The sequence below is a fragment of the Plectrocnemia conspersa genome, unplaced genomic scaffold (assembly GCF_051122295.1).
Source record: "Plectrocnemia conspersa isolate PC_06_02 unplaced genomic scaffold, ASM5112229v1 ptg000004l, whole genome shotgun sequence".
Taxonomy (NCBI): Eukaryota; Metazoa; Arthropoda; class Insecta; order Trichoptera; family Polycentropodidae; genus Plectrocnemia; species Plectrocnemia conspersa.
The window spans coordinates 6,588,378-6,609,268 of NW_028277168.1; the positions used below are offsets into that span (position 1 = coordinate 6,588,378).

Consider the following 20,891-nt stretch of genomic DNA (forward strand, 5'->3'; position numbering starts at 1 on the left):
TCACGGACATCATCCCTGCGCCAGCTCTTCCACCACCGCTCGGAAAAAACAACTGTCTGTCGCAATTGTAATATAATCTAATGAAACTCTAACTAGGCTACAAAGTCATACCCCCTGGGTTTTTTTAATTATGCAGCGTATTTCATTGCTTAAGCTGTTGGGTTCCGAAAGACATTCCTCAATGTAATAAGGAAAGTAGTCCCATAGTATTTTAGAGGTATATTGTTTAGTTTAATTAGAGTGATCTAAGACGGATGAGAATATAACTGAGTTGTGATCAAATGAGAGAGTAGCATGAACTTTAATGTCGTTTGCACTTAGTAACACTTTTGAAATATCAATATTTAATATATCTGATGCACTGCATATAGAATACGTAAGTAAGCGTTTATGTTTATATTCTCTTTTATTATAAATTCGCGTATACAGTTCCAATAGCGGTGTTTAAAAGTTAAAAGCCCCCGCCGCGAACTTTGGCTTGTAATAATTAAAAAGTTTATGTAAATCTGAGTAGTTAGATTTAGGGGGAGTATATATGGAATGAATAATAATCGTGTTTCTGGCATTAATTTGCACTTTTATTGTTGTTACTTTTAAGTTAATACAGCAGTTTTAATTGGTTTCATTGTGATTTATATTTGATTTTACGAATATCGCGCGATCATTTTTTGTGTGATTTATACTTAGAAAAAATATTTTTATCGAATCCTTTAAATGAGTTTCAGATAATAAAGCTATATCTATGTCTTTATCTATTAAAAATTAATTAAGTTCACCCTGTTTCTCTCAAAGCTCGTTTGCATTCCAAGTTAAGATTATTAAACCGTTACGTTGTACATTCATTTTTTCAGAGTTTATGTCCTATATAATTTGAATTATGTTTTTATGGTTGCGTTTGGCCTAGTCGATAAGTTTATGGAATTCCCATACTTACTGTTTGGAAAAACGATTTCTACAAATTTGCTTGTATCGAGCTAATGGGTCTGGATTCACCAATGTTTATTTTGTTGGTAGTGATTAAATTTTTGTTGGGATTCTTTGAGCATCCTTTATAATTGGCAAGGTGGTTAACTCCACAGTTGTTACAGACATGGACAATGGCCATGTGGTTCTGCAGTTTATGGAAGAATGGCCAATTATTTAAAAAATATAATCATAGCTATTTTGTATCCATATCGGGCGTTTCTTTACTTTGATGTTTACGTTGCTTAAAAATATTGTTACTTTGAGTCAATAAAGGAGCCTGTAGTACTGTTGCAGATAGTAGGCAATTTACTAGAATAAATTTGTCTGATTTTAATCAATCAACTTCAGTATTCAACCGTAATAAAAATAAAAACTTAATTTGAAGTGATTAATTGCTCGGCGATTGATTAATTGCCATTAAGCACATAAGTTCAGTAACACATTATGCATTTCTACATACACACAGAACAGTTACTGCGCGTGACCCAGTGAAGTAAGACAATTGTTTAATTGCGAACACATCGTTCACCTGTCAGAGTCAGACAGGCTGCCATTAACCAAGATCACCACAATCCACAATCTAAGAACTGACACGTAAACCCAGTCTCGGTTGGCACACATGTGAACTTATCAACTCGACCTGGGTCAGTCAGACGAGCTCTTGAATCCAAATCCTGGTGCGAATACTTTTAAAACGAGATAGTTAACAGCATTATGAAGGTAGCTGTTTGCTCCCAGGTTTATCCCGTGTACATTTTAATCAGATAAGTCCCTTCGTTTTATCTCAAAATTACATACAGCGATTCTCATTTAATATTTTTATCATTTAAAAAAAGTAGTGTATATACCGTATATATATAATTCCTAAATCAAATCTCATACTGGTAATTATTAAGAGGTCGCGTACCACAAGCTGAGAATCGCTATCCAATATACATTATAATCAGATAAGTCCCCTTCGTTTCATCCAAAAATCCGTCAAAATATCAGATAAAGACCGCCGCGGGGGTCCAAAGACGCTGAAGCAATTTCATCCAGAATTTGTCTCACGTATCATATAGTCTGATTTGGCTCTTGGTGTACGCGGAATTAATTCGCGGGCAAGAGTATATACAATCGATTGCGACACACGACGGGGCATCCCCGTGAGTCAGCATTTCGCAACCTTTTCGTGCGTGACTCGCCTAATTTGGCGACGGCGTTGTATAACCGGACGTATTGTATGTTGTTGTGCAAAAGCTCGACACACATTGGCGCCATAAACGAGATGAGAATGCATGTGCATGGGAAACAATTTTACACAAGAATAATTGTGTAGAGTGGGCAAAAAATACACGTGTTTTTATAATAATTAACGTTATTATAACTTGTTACAGTAAAGTATAGCTGTAACCCAATAATCGATTATAGAATTTATATGCGAAACGCAAATAGTCAATAGGCTTATTTTTGTTAAGACAAAGTTTATATAAAAATATAACATATTAAATATGTGGATGACCAGTGGATGTGAAGAGAGAAGCGGCGGGATATTCGATCTTCGCTGGTCTGATGTTAAGACGGCCTTCTCTTAGTTGGGGTTCAAAAGGGAGAGCCCTCAAAGCCTCGTACTCCGTGAAAGCGGATGTTCAAGTATGAATTTCAGTAGTATCAGTGAAAGTCCTTAGGCAAGGTGTCCGAGAGGAAGTGATAATTGGTTGCCCGGGTTCCAGTATTTATGTATATCCTTGGCCTTCTTCTTAGGAGATTTTGTTGATCGACCTTTTTCAGTGGGACGACCAATTACAATTTTTTTTTAAATAAATTACCGTTGGCAAATACAGCAGATTAAAAACAGTATATTTTCTCAAAACGACAAATGTTTTAACCCGTTCTGATTTATAGTGTATACCTTGTGATTAAAGTGGTTAAAAAGTTTCTCACGGTTGTGTCCTATTTTAGACTATAAAAACGCTTTATCACAAGTTGGACTGGCTTTTTTATTTATCCCTGAAATTGTGAATATAAAAGTAGTTCAATTGATGAATCTGACACAGTTGACCAAGTCTGATAAAACTTCTCGCAGTACTGGCCGCAAGAATCGGGTATTTTTTTATGTACAAAAAAGGATTTTATTTGTTTAATTTAAAAATATCTTTATATTTATTCAAGTGAAATATTTATGGATCTACGAATTAAAGCAAATATTTGATAAGCGTACACTTTGCACAGCTGTTTTTTAATCCGTTAATTTTCATTGAAAGGAAAAAAGATTTTTCACATAGCCCCTATATTCATTTTAAATTAATATTTTGATATAGTGGAATTTTAAGTTTCACTACCTTTAATCTGCTCAAAAACAATTTTATTGTGTATTTCTTTTGGTGTTTATAAAAAAGTTTCGTTATTTGTGTTATTAGCAATTTATCTAGTTGTCTCGTATTTTTTTCGGAAAGGAGATACATCTCTGGTTTATTGCCTTTCTGTTATTTTTGACAAGCTCCTAAAACGCCGTTTTATCGATAGCTTTTATAAGAAAAAAACGGATCTTTAAAAAACATTAACTTGTGCATTTGAGTGGGAAATTATTAGCTATTTTTATTTATAAATAAGATTGTTGTGTCGGGCTTTTAAAAGCTTTGGTTAAAACAATGCATTATCATTAACCAAATTTGCCCTCAGATCTATTTATACGAAAGGGTTTTTGTGGCTCGATCGAATGGTCAATCCACGATATAATTTGGAATAAACCATTTTTAAAATGTTAAAAAATTGTCAATCTATAATTTTCTATTGGTTTTAAAATAAAATAAAGCATTTGAAAATATAGCACTTTTTAAACCACTCGTGCAAAACGACATTTATTTCTAACACAGTCATGTCTTCTACGTTAAAAATAAAGAAATTGTACATAAAAGTAGTACAAATTAACCGAAAGTTATCTATATTTGTTTTTAATGAAAAATATAAATTATTCATAAAGCATAATTAAATTTATATACTTCTCGAAAACCAATCAATTATTACGCATGAGAATAAAAAAATTGTACTTTATAAAATTTGATCTACTATAATAAAAAATTAATTACATATGATTTTGCTTTGATTGGATAAAATTAGATCATTTTGGCCCATTCTATACGTATGTATATACATCCTACATGCAAAATCAACTGCATTAAGATGTCAATATGCAAAGCAATACGTGGGATTATGTCTGCGTTCGCTCTCAGAGATTAAGGGAATGGAGAGACATGATCCTATTAATCAGTTGTAATATATATGTTTATATAAACATCTATGTATAATTAATTTATACAAAATTCAATATTAACATAATAGTAAAATACAATCAATATTTTATATAATATTATTTGTCTTGAAAATAAAAATATTTTCGTATGAATAAACACAAATATTTTGTTATATTATATATTGCTGATATAATAAAAAGGTTTCAGCAATTCAAAGACAGTACAAAGATAGACCCTATTGTGCTTCCCTTTTGAATTTCCACAAAAAAGAGTTCACCTACAAATGAAAGGAAAACCTATGATATGTATGAGAGTAAACAAACATCTTTCGTTGTATTATTTTACTATATATTAGATATGCAATATTGCCTAGAGTATTTTCACGATATATCATCCTATATATTCACAAAAGCGAGAATAATATCAACGTCTTTTTTACGATCGATTCGCTCCTATTCTTTACGATAACGAAGCTAGAAAGTGACAATAGTCGAAGCAAAAATAATTGAATTGTTTTCTGTTATAGACGTGGATAAGTTTGCGTATAATAGGACTTATGAGGACAAGCACTGCGAAGCGAAACGACGAAGCAAAATTTATATTGAAAGTTTCATCTAAACCCAAAGGCTAACACAGATTGGACCCAGCTGCCGCAAAGGGTCATTTAGTTATTGTTTATTGTATTTAGGATAAATATTTAAGGTAAAATAAAATACTACTGATACTTTATAATGCTTGATTATTCGATTTAGTTATATATTATAGCAATATATGGGCAATCAATATTACATCAGTTAAATATTGCATTGTTTTTAAAAGTGATTATAGATGATAAATTAAAATTTAATGCGCAACAAGCAGAGAATAAATTAACTAGTAATTATTAATTAATGGACTATTAATAATATATGAGTATTTAATAAATAAAGTGGTAATTATTAATTAACGATTATTTGTCTGTAATGCATAAAACTACTCAATAAACTATCATATTTATTTTATTCAAAATTTTAATATTTTTCTGTAGTAAATATGTATAATAGTATACTGTCAATTTTCATGGAATTCAACTAATTAAAATTGTACTGCAATTTATACGGTGTTGTTTATATAAAATACAACAAAAATAATTATGATTAACTATTAAATAAATTCAATTTTTAATACTTTTGAAAATTGTTCAAAAATCACCTATTAAATAAATCATATTATATGTATATTTTATTACTTTAAAATTTTAAATATAAATTATAATTTTTTAAGGACTTTTTATCATATTTAAGATTAAAAAATATTTTTAAATTATAACAAAATTTATTTTTTTAAGCTAATTTGTGCTAAATACAACTTAATTGAACCATTTATATACTGATACAAATTACTTAGTAAACCAGGAACGCGCGAAATATAATTTCCTGTTCCCGATATTGAAAACACCACTCAGATTGATACTATATTTAGATATGAAAATTGACTTGAACATAGTAAAAATCATAATTGACAATTTCATAATAATAAATCAAGTTATTTTTATTTAATATAATGACTTAACTGATGGTTTCATAATATATAATTTAAAATCTTACTGATTTAATATTAGGAAGCTTATATTCATTATAGATATATTTACAATCGCTTATTAACTCTTTGAGTAGTGAGTTAATTTAAACACATTTTTTTAATTGTTAGTATACACCTGGTAGTGAGTTAATTTTACGTATTTTTCCATATTTATTTTTGTTGTTATTTATAGTAAATTATAGAAAAAAATCAGTGTTTCTCAACGTTTAATTGCTTTGATTGATTTTACTACTTTTTGTATTTGCATGTTTTAATAATTTATTTTAACATTTCGCAAATAATAAATTTCGTTAATTTATTAAACATATTTTTTTATATCAATTTAGAGGCTTTCAATATTTTTTATAAAATTAATATAACATATATTTTTTTATGGTCATTTAAGTACTCTTTAATTTATAAAAAAATATTATAATAATATAATGTTTTTAATTTATTATTTCTTCAGTTCTAACTATCTGGGGTACTTCAAAGCAATGAAATATGGCCCGCCGTACATGTACGGCGATACCGCTTAGAGGGTTAAGTATGCCGTGTTGTCCAAAGGGGTTGCAAATACAGTTGCTCGGAATTTCAGGATCTACAATTTAAAAGGTAGTTATAGTACTTGAGCAGGCAAAGGCTCGATGCATGTTGCGCATGCACTGTCCCTTTAGATCCATTATTTCTGATTTGGAACGGTCCTATATTATATTCAACGAGTACTTATTATTAAACTATAATAAAAATTCATCATAATTATATATAACGAAAACTTGATGTAACGTTCAAAGTGTCAAACTCTGTATCGAATAATTAATCGAAATTTTCCAGCGCAATAACGGCGGTCGCGCGTCAGCTGATTTTGACGCTTTTTCAATTAGCACTCATTGGAATGACATTTTACTTTTTTTTCAATTAAAATTTCTAATTGACGGCCAAGATCGATCCAGACGTTCCGCGAAACACTTTCAACCACCATTTTTATAATTTACCAAACAAAGGTTTACGATTTCGAAACGTTTTTATAATGGATTTCACGGCGTGTGCGATCGCTCTCGAGTAGCAATTTCGAGCTTTAAACGCTCACGTCCATTTGTCAGTCGACGATGCAACTCTTTCGCAACGCGAGCGTGCCGAAATCGATTCACCGTGTCATCCGAGCACCGGAACAGGAAAAAGCTCCTGGGACGAGGGGCGTGAAGAGTTTTACGGATTGTTTAATATGTGTAACGGTTAAATGCGAGCATACGAATATTGTGTATAAACATTCGGCTTAAACAGTGCGTTAAGTAGTCCAGTTTAGCGACGAATTTTTAGTTAATCACTGACGGTAAATAATAACAATATACTTAAATATCGTTTTTTGTGTACAACCGTCCCCCGAGTATGCAAATACGCAAATTTAAATTTTTATGTTAAACGGCAAATGTTTGAGGATGCCTAAACGAATAGTGTCATAAAACTTATATTGTCAAACAATACTTTCCGACTATTGAATAGGGATTTTCTGTCTTTTTTAAATATAAAGTTTATCGCTGTGTGTACTATGACCGAAATTCATAGAATTCGTTCGTTGAACAATAATTCAATAATTTATCGCGGTTAACTTTTACAAAGTAACGTGACAAAAATTATTTAAAAATGAAGTCGTATTATGTCAATACAGAGTTACTCAAACATTTGGATCGAATTAGCAAACCTCGTCTCCATACTCTTTTTGATGTTATCAATTTACATTTCCGTGTTGTTATGGCTGCCGCATATATAAATTGAGGTTATGTTTTGGTCAAACAGCTGACACCACGCTCACGTTCGGCCACGTCCGGAATTGCAAAAAGGACTCGGACGTGTAAAATGTAAAATATCGCGTCCGATAATACGCGTAGGCATGCGACTTTTGATAAAGTGGCAGCGGCGTCCGTTATTTGCAAGTCGTCTTGTTGTACCGTTTCCACGCCGCTGCGTTATCAATTGAGACATTTTCGCTCATAAATAAACTATGGTTGCTAAGGCCATCGCGAAGAAGCAACGGCGCCATTTTGGCTTAATTTAAATGTTAAATTACCTACATTTTGGCTAAAGCGTTTCCATTAGCTGGCGGAGACGACAAACATTAATAAACGTGTTCCAGTGCTGTCCCTTGTTAAATTATATTCTTCATCTTCTTTTTCTAAGAAAACGACTCACTTTATACAGCTAAAATAAAATAATGCTTATATGGGTAGTTGCTACATTTTAGATGAAAAAAAAAACAAATAACACAATTGTTGTATAAGTTTAAATAGAATATTCGAATTTTTTACTTAATTTTAAACTTTATGAATATTCGAATAATTAATCAAATATATGTTTATACAATTGTTATATATTATATTATATTTTTACTTTGTAAGATCATTTTCTTTTGCATAAGTTTTGGGCAGCAACAAAATTTCATATTTATTTTTGAACTGGATGTTGAAACACTGATTAGTATAATTATATAAATAGGGGAATTTCCTTTTTTAATGAGCATTCTAACAAATAATTTATCTCAAACTATAAAGTAAGTCATCTGATCAATAAATATCGATTTTGCTCGAGTCGCCGCAAATCTAAAACATTATTAAAATCAAGCATTGCGAATCATTATTTAGTGGTTTTTTGAAGTGCATATCGATGACAAAGAACCACACCTTAAATCGTCGTCGAAAAATATTTTTTTGGATAGAGTAACTAACATGCGTCAGCGACGGTGGTTGGGATGTCGTACGTGTGCGTTGCATTCAACCACCGACGACCACATTTTGTGGGTGATATCATCCGCGCATTACGATGGCCGTCGACGAAACCTAGTGTGCGTTTTATTTTATATTAATAACTGCCCACAAATAAACCACTGTTTTGTGGTGTGGTTGTATTTGAGTTTTGCCTATTACTTATTATTATATAAAAAATATTTTCGTATCAGATAAAAAAAAATATGAAAAGTAAGAGTAATGAGAAATACAAGAGCTGTAACACTTAATTAAATTTTATCGCTAAAGGTCTAAATTGGATTCTGGATTGAAGCTTTGAACTTTAGTAATCTTAATTTAGACTATACATTGAAATCCAAATCCAGGTACATTTCAATCGATTCTGTCAGTCCTCTTCTAAAGTATTATATACAAATACATAAACCTTTTTTAAATTACGATTCAACTAAATGCACAGGTCATTTTTCTGAAAATGAATCGAAGTGTGTAAGATGGTCGATTTTCACGAAAGTAGTCTCAAACCGCCTGCGTTTAATTGTTGTTTTATTTTATAACTCAATTCAATTTCTCCTTATTTTAATCAAAGCCATATGGATATACTATAAGAGTATACAATTCTGTTAAGGAAATCCATTTTGAAAAACTGGCAACACTGGTTAATAAAAATCATAAATTATGTACTAAATATTATGACCCGGCAAGACTTGTTGAAATAAATAATAGTAATTATATAAAAACCGTCGAGCAAGCTGCTACGAACAGCGCAAAAAAGAACCCTGCCATTTTGACTTCATTTAAATTGAGTTTTTAGTCAAAGCGACGGAGACGACGAATATTAGTAAATGCGTCACTGTGTTGCCCTTTGTTCAATTATATTTATATCATTTTATTATAAGCGCTGTCACGCAATACATATATAATTGTGGCTCGAAATTGAAATTTATAAATAGATACAGTATTTTCATGAAATATAAAATATATTCTAGAGCTCACATACATGAATAATTTTTATCAAATTTCTAGGTACAAAGAAAACGCAATATCTTCCTTTTAAAATAGTCGCAGCTTTTCGTTACGAAAAACGATAATAAAAGCTTGTAAGAAACTTGGCAATATATTTAAAATTTTGTCAAAAATATAACCATTTATATTATTACTTACTAAATTAATAATTTATTTCAAAAATTATTCGTTTTAAGATTTATTTAGAAATTATATTAAAATTGTTAATTATAATGAAATTTACGTTAAGGGTTTATTGGGTTTTATTAACATTATTAAAAAGTTGAGTTTTTAACTTTTTAAATGAAAATTTTTACAGTAGGAAAAGCAAAATTGTTGATATTAAGTCCCTAAATTTTTTTATCTAATATTTTTTTACGAAATGATAATTCTTGTTATCGTAGGAAAATAAAGGATCCGGTCCCATGAAACCTTTTTATTCTGGATCGGTCTTGTTTTTATAAAAATCTTTTTATTTAATTCAAAATACATCGGTTTTTAAAATTTAATAATTTTTATTTAATAAATAATCTTAAGCGAAAATAATATTAAATATCTTGAATCAAACTTTTATTATTGATTATTGTGCATTTTTATTCAAATCATTAAATAAATATTACAAATATATTTATCTGTATATATACATGTATTTAGCAGGCGCGTACGGTGAGATACACTCCCTTTCGCTCACTCGTGTGCTAAGTGACGAGAGTGAGTGAGTGTGTGGAATGCATGTAACGCAAGCCCTTATCTCTCACTCATTCTCGTCACTTAACAAGCGAGCGAGCGAAAGGAAATGTATCTCACCGTATGCGTCTGATATTCAGTGTCTTAAATAAGAAATTGCACCATGTGCAGAAATACAAGACTTGGACAAGTGTCATTTTTTGCTGTGAAAAATATTTTTTAGCTTTATGCTGGATTATGCTATATAAAACACAAACTTATTTAATTTCAAGCAGATTATCTCTCTAGATACATTATATTATATATGTTACAATAAATGTGTATTAACATTAAAAATACATTTTCACTGGCATATCAGCTAAATCATATCGGAATATATTTACACCGGTAAATATATATTTATATATGTATGTTATGCTTCTAGAGTAATTATATGCTGCTCTAAACTGTAATATGACGACGAAAGTTGTGAACTTAAATATTTTGTTTTACCCTAATAGCCGTAAGCCCAATGCTTTACAACGGGGTAAATCTGTAACAACTCAATGAGGCATTATGAATACCTACAATTAAGTATTAACCACCAGACATTTAATTCTGCAAATCGGTGACATATATGTATATAAACAATTATAAATTATTATATGTATTTTAATTTATCATTAATAGATGGTACCTTGCAGTCAGGGCCGGCTATTTTTAAAAAGCGCATTTTTATATATAATAAATTGAGGCTGTTGCCGTGGCTCCAGCTCAAGACCTCTGGTTTACCAGTCTAGATCTTTTGATCTACGCCATTTCAACCTTAAACCTTGCGAATTTCGCTTAAAAAATAGTTATAGAGCGACACAATACAATACAAGGGCGGAATAGCGTAGTCCGAAACGTCTCAGACTAGTAACTATGAGGTTGCGGGTTCGAGCTCCAGCAGCGGCACTCGAATTTTTATTTATAAAAATGCGCATTTATAAAAAAACGGCCTTAACTGCAGTGACATCTATTAGTTATGAATTATATTACACATATTACTTTACAATTATTAATATTGATGTCACCGATTATCATACTTATTTGTAGGTGTTCATTATATCTGATTGACTTACTCAGTTGTTACATATTTACCCCGTTGTAACGCATTAGGCTTACGCCTGTCAGGTTACAACGGAAGATTTATTAAAAAATAAATTAAATTAACAAGGCCATACTATAGTTTTTAAACTTTTATCAGGCTAAAACGTTTGTTTAGGTTTAGATTTAAACAGCGAATGGACGCTTCGCTAGTAAGCTAATTAATACATTGACTAGTAGAAGTATTTATCCACCGATAAAAATGTTATTTGGATTTAATTTCACTAAAAAAGTTAAACTTGTTAAAACTACATTAAAAAATACACATTTACTGTAAAGATACACACAAATAAAATCCGCAGATTTAAAATGCAATGCAATGTATTATTTTTTTTGATAATCATTTTTATTATTTTTATGATTCTTAACGACTACACAAAGCATTATTAAATATTTCACTAAAACTACAATTTAATAAAAAAATGGCTACATATCAAATTCGCTAATTCTATATATTATCACTTCTATATATTAGTATACACAGAATAATAGTTTATATTGCATTCAAACAACACTACAATAAAAAAAACACCAATTCACAAAAAAATAGTACTGCTTATTATGTTTTATGTAAAGCACCAGAAACATTTAAAATTTATGGTATTATTTATCAAAGCATAATATAATTCATGCTTATTTAATGCTGTTTTAATTTACTTAATACTAAATTTCACTATGTAAAATATTTTGGTGTTTTAGTTGCAAATAATATAATATATCTTATTTTAACTTTTTGTGTGAATATTGGAGTAAAACCAACATATAAGTTTACACAGAAATAAAATACAAATATGATTTCTATATCACTAAAATTAATGCTTTAAATACAATTTTTACTCCTAATGATAAGTCGCTATGAAGTGTCAGATTTGTAATTTATACTCTGCTACTGATTTTAAACTTGGTAAAGTAAACAGCTAAGAAGCTAATAGCTACTTAAAGTTTAATACGATATGAGCTCTAGCTCATAATTTATTAATCCATTAACATAATGTAAAGACACGTATAAAACTCTCACAAGTAGACGTATTTATTCAACACAAAGCTTGCATTAGTGTTGATATTTATATAGTCTCAACTGCATTCACTATTCACCTGTCATCGTGTCTAAAACAACAGAGAGGAGTACTAAAGGTTCCCCAAGAGAGAAATGACTCGTCTTGACCGTGGGCGTAGTCTGTACACAAGAAAGGCACACACGTCTGTTTTATTTTGCTTTTATTATTTCCAGACCCTTTGGTGTCAAAAATTAATGCTCCACCGTATTACCGAGATATTGTGTTATATAACAGTGTCAACTGCGATAAATCACAAGCAGTAAGATATATGGACCGTTAAGTGAGGCTTCGACCTTAACGTTATGAAAACGGTAAAATTGCTAAATATATTATTTTGTCCGAATATCGAATAATTTAACCAACGGTTAAAGTGTATTTTATTATGCTTGTCGATTAACGAACCATAAAAAGACATTGCACGAAACATAATATATGCATGTATGTATTATATGAATGTATAATGCATATGTACGAGTAATTTTACCTGTAACGGCAATATGACTGTTAGGAATCAAAAAACGAAATGACTGTATATTGTAAAAGAATGGGTGATATATAGAAATTCGTTATCAGTTAAAGTAATTGACAATAATATTTATTTATGACTCAATATACTTTCTAAACATATGGTTATTCATTTGAAAGTCATATTGTGTTGTAATATATGCGTTTTTGTTTGAATTGTTGAATAAATGTTACAAATATATTTATCGCTATGTATACATATATTCAGTGCCAAACTAGGCAGGTGCAACATATGCAGAAGAAAATTATAAAATTTATAATTTGATATTATTTTTAATTTAAATATATCTGTTTTCTATACTACTTTTATATTATTAAAAAAAAATATTGTACTTGTCTTTATCATCAAAAGTGATTAGTGCTTCTGATACAAATATCACTAACAAGTATCTAAAGAGAATAAATAATTGGAATACATCAAATACCAATTTATTTATTTAATAAAAAAAATAAGTTACACTATGTGGGGATTTTAACCATTTGCACAATTTATTTAAAGGTAATTTTAACGACCGTTGCAAAAAAATAACAAAAATATATAGGTAGCTACATTTCCATATTACATATGTAAATTAATTTATGCTTATAAAATAAATTGTTACCAACTTTTCCGGCGTTTCCATTTTGGTGAAAAGTCACGCCCTTATGACTATGATAAAATATTATGTCCGAATAAATTTTAATTAGTAAATATATAATAAATTTCTACTAGCGAAAATATAATTTAGCTCATCTTTAAAATATCTATAAAACTTAATTTTATAATTGTGAAACATTTGCAGTTCAAACCCAAACCTAAACGAATGAACCAAACACAACTAAACCTTAGAAGAAACTATAGTTTTTAAAATTTTATTAGGCTAATACGTTTCGCAACTGTCAAATAAAGTCTTATTTGCATTTTAGAGCAGCAAATAATTTAAAATTAAAATTTTATTTTTACTGATTTGATTGAACCAGTGAAATTATATTTATACTAATAAAAAAACATTCACAATAACATTTATGTAATGATGTATAATACATAACTAGTAGGCTTTGTGGAACAGATTTTATTCAAATTAAAAATAAATAGATAAAGCATCTGACAAAGAGATTAGCATGATACTTAAAATAATATAATACTCTATCATCTCAAATGATAATGATTATTAAATGCAACTAAGAACTATCTATGACGACTTCTGCTGCTCTGCAGATCTCGGTATTAAGTAGAGCAATAATTTAAATATGTCTAATCTCAAATGTGAAGCTTTAAGCTTGAGTCATATCTGAATATTAATTTTTCTCTTGAAATGTTTAGTGTGAGATTTGAAGCAAGTTTAAAGATGCACTATAAAAATGATTAGGCAATCTTAGCCAAAATTCTGATTAATTGTTATATCAATAAGGGTATTTTTTTTATAATGATGTGATGAATGAAGGACAGTACATGAATACATATATGTATAAACAATAAATTGCTATAAAAATAGGAGGCTAAAAATTCTGCATAGTGTGTACTACAAAAAAAATAGTTAAGGCATTGTGCTAACTTTATGTGAATAAAATTTTTTTATATATTAATTACTGAAACCGCAATTGTTAAACAACTAATTTTGTATATTAATCAAGACTCGTCAAAATAATAAAGTTAAAAATCTAATGATAAAATTGTTAATACCTTATAAAATATATAATAAAAATAAATTAATCAGGGTTAACGTGATTTTAAAACGATTTCTCGAGAAGGAAACTCTCTAGGGGCGATTATAGCAAACTAATTAAACCAAGTTCAAGACACCTGCTACTCAATCGTTTATATACATATATAAAACGTATCATCAATTATTTACATATTTTCATTATATTTTTCATCGTTAAAAGTTTGTGATTATGTACATTTTAGCACAGTAGCGAAATAAAGCTAATAAAAGCTCTCACTTTTATAAACAACATAAACAATTTTAACCTTAATAATAAAAACATTTTAGGAAAATCTACACTCGTGTGATTAATTTGTAAACGATTATATAAATTCCAAAAAGTCGATAGATTAATGTGTTTTTGTTGAATAAAAACACCCAAATATTTTTGTATTAAGCTTTTGTAATCCAACCGTCTAGATGTAAATTTATACTGTTTCGATTTAAATACACAACAGAAAGGATTATGTATGTAACTGAGTAGTAAACACGAGAATTGAGAAACATTTTTTCAGAATAGAATGCATAATTAATTATATACGTTTAGTGAGTTTGTTATTAAAATTAAATTAAATTCTTTGAATCATAAAGGGAGATGAAGAATAATTTATAGAAAAATTAATGGCATATTCAACATGTTTGTAAGCTCGAGAAAATATTATACGGGCACATTAATATTGTACGAACTGTAGCGTTCGTGGAAGAATCGCATTAGTCGAATGGAAATTTGGGAAAATTTAATACCACCACAACAGTTTTATTGTTATATCACTCTCGGACAGCACCATAAAACATTTTTTTGTTGTTTACCGAGATCTATTTTTCTTCACGATTCGTGTGGTTAGCGTAAGATATTTTTCCCTGGAGTCGCAGTCTTGAAAATATAACATCCTCTATCCTTACTGTGGAGTTTCGTAAAACCGTAAAAATGTTGGAGCAAAACAAAACCGTGAATAAAGTATGGAGCATTTTCATCTGCATAATTAGACCGACGAGATATATTCTATATTTTTTATGGTGACGTTTTTACTTAAAAACATATATTTTACGTATTTTTTTCAAATAAATTTTTATTTAAATATAATTAATAAGACTTACTTAGTGCTAATATTTAACACTAATGTTTAGTGAAGTATATTCCGTGGACTATTTGTGTAAAAATATATCTAAATGGAAATAAAAATATACAAATAGTAGAAATATTTTCGTGTATGCAATATCTGCTTTTATTTTCACTTCGCCAGCCATCCCTATCATAAATAAAAGATGCGGACATTTTTATATTACATAACAGATTTACTAAAAACTGCTAGGTATCATTAGAATTTCCTGAGATAAGGCAAATTTATTCGTTATATGTTGAAACGTCGCACATATACAAAAATACCAAAAATTAAAAATTTTTTTTTTTTAATAATCGCTGAAACATCGGCCAGTGGGATTTTTTTGCATAGATAAGGTGGTCCGATATTTTGGCCCCCTTGGTCTAAAAAGAATAATATTATTCTACTTTCATAAAACTGCTTAGAATAATTCTCTACAATGAGCATTATTTTATTCTACGCTTTCGTTTTCAAGCAATATTGAACACCAATGTTTAGTGAATCAAATTCCATGGAATATTCGTTTAAAACTATATCTAAATGAACGTAATTATGTAAAAATAATAGAAATAATTATGCATATGCAATACCTGCTTTTCTTTGTACTTCGCCAGCCATCCCTATCATAAATAAAGGGCGCGATAATTTCTCTGTCACATAGCAGAATTACTGGGAACTGCTAGGTAGCATTATATTTGCCTGAGATAAAGCAAATATATACCTTTTATGTTGACATGGCTCTCATATACAAAAGTACAAAAATATCGATGGTAAATATGTTGTACGGATAAAAAATAATTCAGTACTATCAGTATTTAATTTTGTAATACTAGTAGTACCGAAGATCAATTTTCGCACCAATACCGTCATTACTTGTATCGATACTACCGGTATAGCAATCAAATTTCGAATCCCATATGGACCGCATTGTTTTTCAATTTTTATCGTGTCTAGGAAATTAGTTACATATTAGTTATTGAAAATTTTGTAATAAGGAGCTACTTCAGCTCATAGAGAGTATGACTTTGAAGTCTATAATTTTTCTCATTGACTTATAAATTATGAATATAAACATCGCTTTGAAGACGTACTGTTTTTTATATTGCTCTTAGAAATGTATTTAGTCAATGTTGCTCAACCCTCTCCGACGGTTGGCCGTCACTTCCATAGAGCACAAGTTTGTTGCCAATTGACCACGGCGGTCTTGGCCATCGGCGTTAATTGTAGTGCTTCGGCGGTAGAAGCAGCAGTAGTAGTAGTAACGGAGATCGAACCAACCTCGCCGGGTTCACTGATCTCAGAAAAGACCCGTTCCAAACGAAAGTATACCAGTTACGCTGTATTACCGATACTCGCCCAATCAATCTACACACGCCGAATATTATGTCTAAACTATATATAATATATTGCCCGCATCGCATAGTCGGACCACAACGACGAAAGCGACAAGGAAGCAAAGGGCTTTCTCTAAAAGCCGCATTTGCGCTGCGAAATTCAATTTCGCTTTGTGGGCGGCTTTTAATTGTGCATAGTTTTGAGCTGCAATTTGTCAAAGGGTGCGTTAGATTATGCAAAATTTCATCAAAATAATAAAAGGGTTTTTAAATAAAAAAAAAAAAATTAAAATGTGATGGGTCGCTATATATTACTATATATATTAAAAATAAAAAATAAAATATACAGATTTTATACGTTAAGAGGTGAACATTAAATATAATAATATAACGCGAAAACACAGAACTTTTTACTATTTACTTTAACATTTTTATTTATTACGTTTATACAATGAAATGTGAACATTCTATTTTAAAATTTGTATATGTGGAATAATTTTGCAAACCTACCCGTATGATTCTGTATTTTAGGCTCTATTGTTCAATTACGCTTTTGAGTGGGTGAATTATATGAGTGAGTGAGTTATCGTTCCAATGCTTTATTACTACAAGTATATAAGTAAATAATAGAAAATCAATGAATTGTTCAAACATTTTTCCGTGGATATTCTGAGAGTAAATATACAAAATCTATATTTTAGAATTGACTTTAAAATATATATTTACTTACGATTTAACACAATCCCTGTAAACCTCAATGAGTCTATGAATAAGTTTCTTGATTCAAACGCACCTGTTTTTTTATGACATCCAATCCGTGAAAAAATTAATACTCGCTTAATAAAGAGAATTTTTATTAACTTTACAGTTCAGTCTCATCAATTGTAAATAATTCATAAATATATTTTGTTGTATTTTTTGAACGAAAGAGATATCCCAAAATATTTTAAAAATCAATAAGGTTTCTTTTTACAAAACAAATTAACAATTTGTAACCACCGTATGAAAAAAAGTACGCTTTAAAATCACGCGTCAAAAAGTTGACAAAAATGAATATGCACAATTAAATACATAAATAATTTTGTATATTACGACAGAGAGCAAATTATGATTAAGATAAATCATCTTGCATTAACTTTGCCCAGCACAATAAACCAATGGTAAATTAGTGATTTATACCCAAAATACTTGGGTTCGAATCCCATATGAACAGTTATACCATGTCTGGAATAAATAATTATTATATTACTAAAATTGCGATCGATCATCATTTTCTTAATTTCGTAGATTGATATGTGACGATTAATTCAAATCGAGCTAGGTCGTACACATTAGGTTTTAAAAATGTCGCAATTATTAAGCTACTTAAACTCATAAAGAATAACATATATTTAAAGTTTCTCGTTTTTAAGCCGAAGAGGTACAAATTATTACAGAGAAATAGTGTTGAGTTATATTCCTCTTGATTTGAAACATCTCTAGCGAATCACGGATGTGGATGTTGGGGGGATAATTGCATCGCCTAATTATTCAAGCAATAAAATATGTTTATACTTTAAAGTAAAGCTGTAAAGTGAATTTTTCAAAGATCGATAATGCAATAGGTAGACTGCAATAGCAATTTTTACGCAGAATAGACGCATTGTCTATCGCACATGCTTTACGCACAAACCGGTATTTTTTCTAGTGCTTGACGTATTTTAAAAACATCATTGATTTTATCTTTCAAATAAATTTTAGCAGCAGCTTCTTTGTTCCTACAGAATAAACGGATCAATAAATTAACTTAGCCCTTATAAAGATACAAAGCCATTTTAAATACACACCGCGACTGATTCCTCAAAAACTCCTAACAAAATATTCCTTGCAAAAATACATATACAAAAATCTAAATTCGTCTGCATAGATCGATTAATTCTGAATAACCAAATTGTAGATATTTTGTTCGCATTTTTAAAGTTATATGTATTGTCTCTTTAATATTAAATAAAATACAAAAACATTAGTTCTAAGCATTTATTGTCGTCATAAGATTTTTGTTAAATTTTCTCGCTTTCTAGTATAAGTTTACATAGAAAACTATTAAAATATGTTATAATTAATCGGCTAGAAGTATTTCTATACAATAATATTTAGTTCAAGTAGATAATTATGATAATAAATATTATTTATGTATTAAAAACTTCAACAGTAAAATGTTTGACATAGCAAATCAAAATCAATATTTAACATATCAAATATATATGAATAATTTACAAATAGTAGAACAAATATTTACATGACGAATAGTTTAAGAACGTGAGAACATTATTCGGATTGGAGTCTTTATTTAGGGTTTGTTTAGTTTGTTAGTTAAAGCACTTTTTATTTTTATCCAGTTTTTTTACTTATTTTAGATATTATTACTAACACGTTTAAATTCAATATAATGAGATTCTATCCGATATATGTATATATATATAGTTTTATTACTGTGATAATGGTATACAAAAAATTTTAAAGTACTTTTATAAAATATTTTATTTACGTTAAATTGAGTAATTGTAGTGATATATAGAAGACATGTTAGTTAATAGTTTGATATAAATTAAAGTAATTCAAGAAGCGTCACGACAGTAAAACGATCTTAGAAAGCTCTTTAATGGTCATGATTATGACATTACAGCGAAACTTATTGATTAAATAAATTACATACATATATACAAATGCGCAACTTTAAATTGTAAATGCTCCTAAACACTAGATATATTAATTTAAAAAATATTTGTGAATTACATCATAATGTATTCTTACTTAGTTTATCAATATTATATATTTATTATCTGTGCAGGTAATAATAAATTACGTATTTATATTTTACACATAATAAACTTTCAAGACTTCGCGTGCTTTGTATTGATCGATTGAAATGTGAGAAAAGTTTTAAGAGGTTTTTTTATATAATGTACGTGAATATATTTTTACGTAAACTACGTAGATATAGCACTCACCTATGTATACATTTTATTTTGCCCTACAAATTGCCTTAAAAGTGATGTTCGAATTCTAAGAAAAAATAAATGTATGAAAACGAATCCTTGAAAGTATTTAAAACATACTAAATATTATTATTTATGCAAGGTAAAACAGATTTATTTCCATAAATTGTCAAATGTTATTGCCCATTAAAATGCATCAATGTGTGGGGGCTAGCCTTCAGAATCATATTATAATTAAGCAATAAAATTCAAAATGGCTTGAAATTGATTGTTAACCGTTAGCTCTGCAGAGTTAACTACGGCAATAATTGCACAATAAGCAATCGGTGAGAATACGGATTTGATCATCATTACGTCTAACAACATTTAAGATGTCATCAACGCGAAACCGCAATGAACAGTTATTGAGATAAACGCAACAATGTAATGAGTAGGTATATGATATATACAAACCGCTATTATGCTGGTATTTAATTTATTTACTGACAATTTAAATGTGCTTATATATAATTTAGACTAAAAAACTTTGAAAAGCAAAACAATACTGACATGGTTTTCATTATTAAATATTTTTCATTAAGAAATAATATTTTTTAAGTAATGTTCATAATAAAATATTAGGATAGAACTATTTTAGAAGGTAAATTATATTAATTTAACGTCATAAGTTGAACTCGTATTGGTATAGATAATTAACTTAATTAAGTTTAAAGCTCACACTCGACTGATTTTCACCGTTTAAGCACCACCGTCAATATTTCATAGTGAATTTAATATAATATAATGATAATAATATATTTTTTAAAAGAATATTATATGAATAAGAATATGCTTTTTAAGAATTGTTGAATCATATTGTTATAATATAAATAAAAAAAAACTAATGCTAAA

The 20,891-nt window shown here is 29.1% G+C and overlaps 1 protein-coding gene across 1 annotated transcript in view; it reads right to left on the reverse strand.

Annotated features, from left to right (window-relative positions):
• The window catches only part of LOC148235745 (uncharacterized), a 129,646-nt gene that overhangs the window by 80,473 nt on the left and 28,282 nt on the right, over positions 1-20,891 (reverse strand). The gene's annotated exons all lie outside the window — the stretch shown is intronic.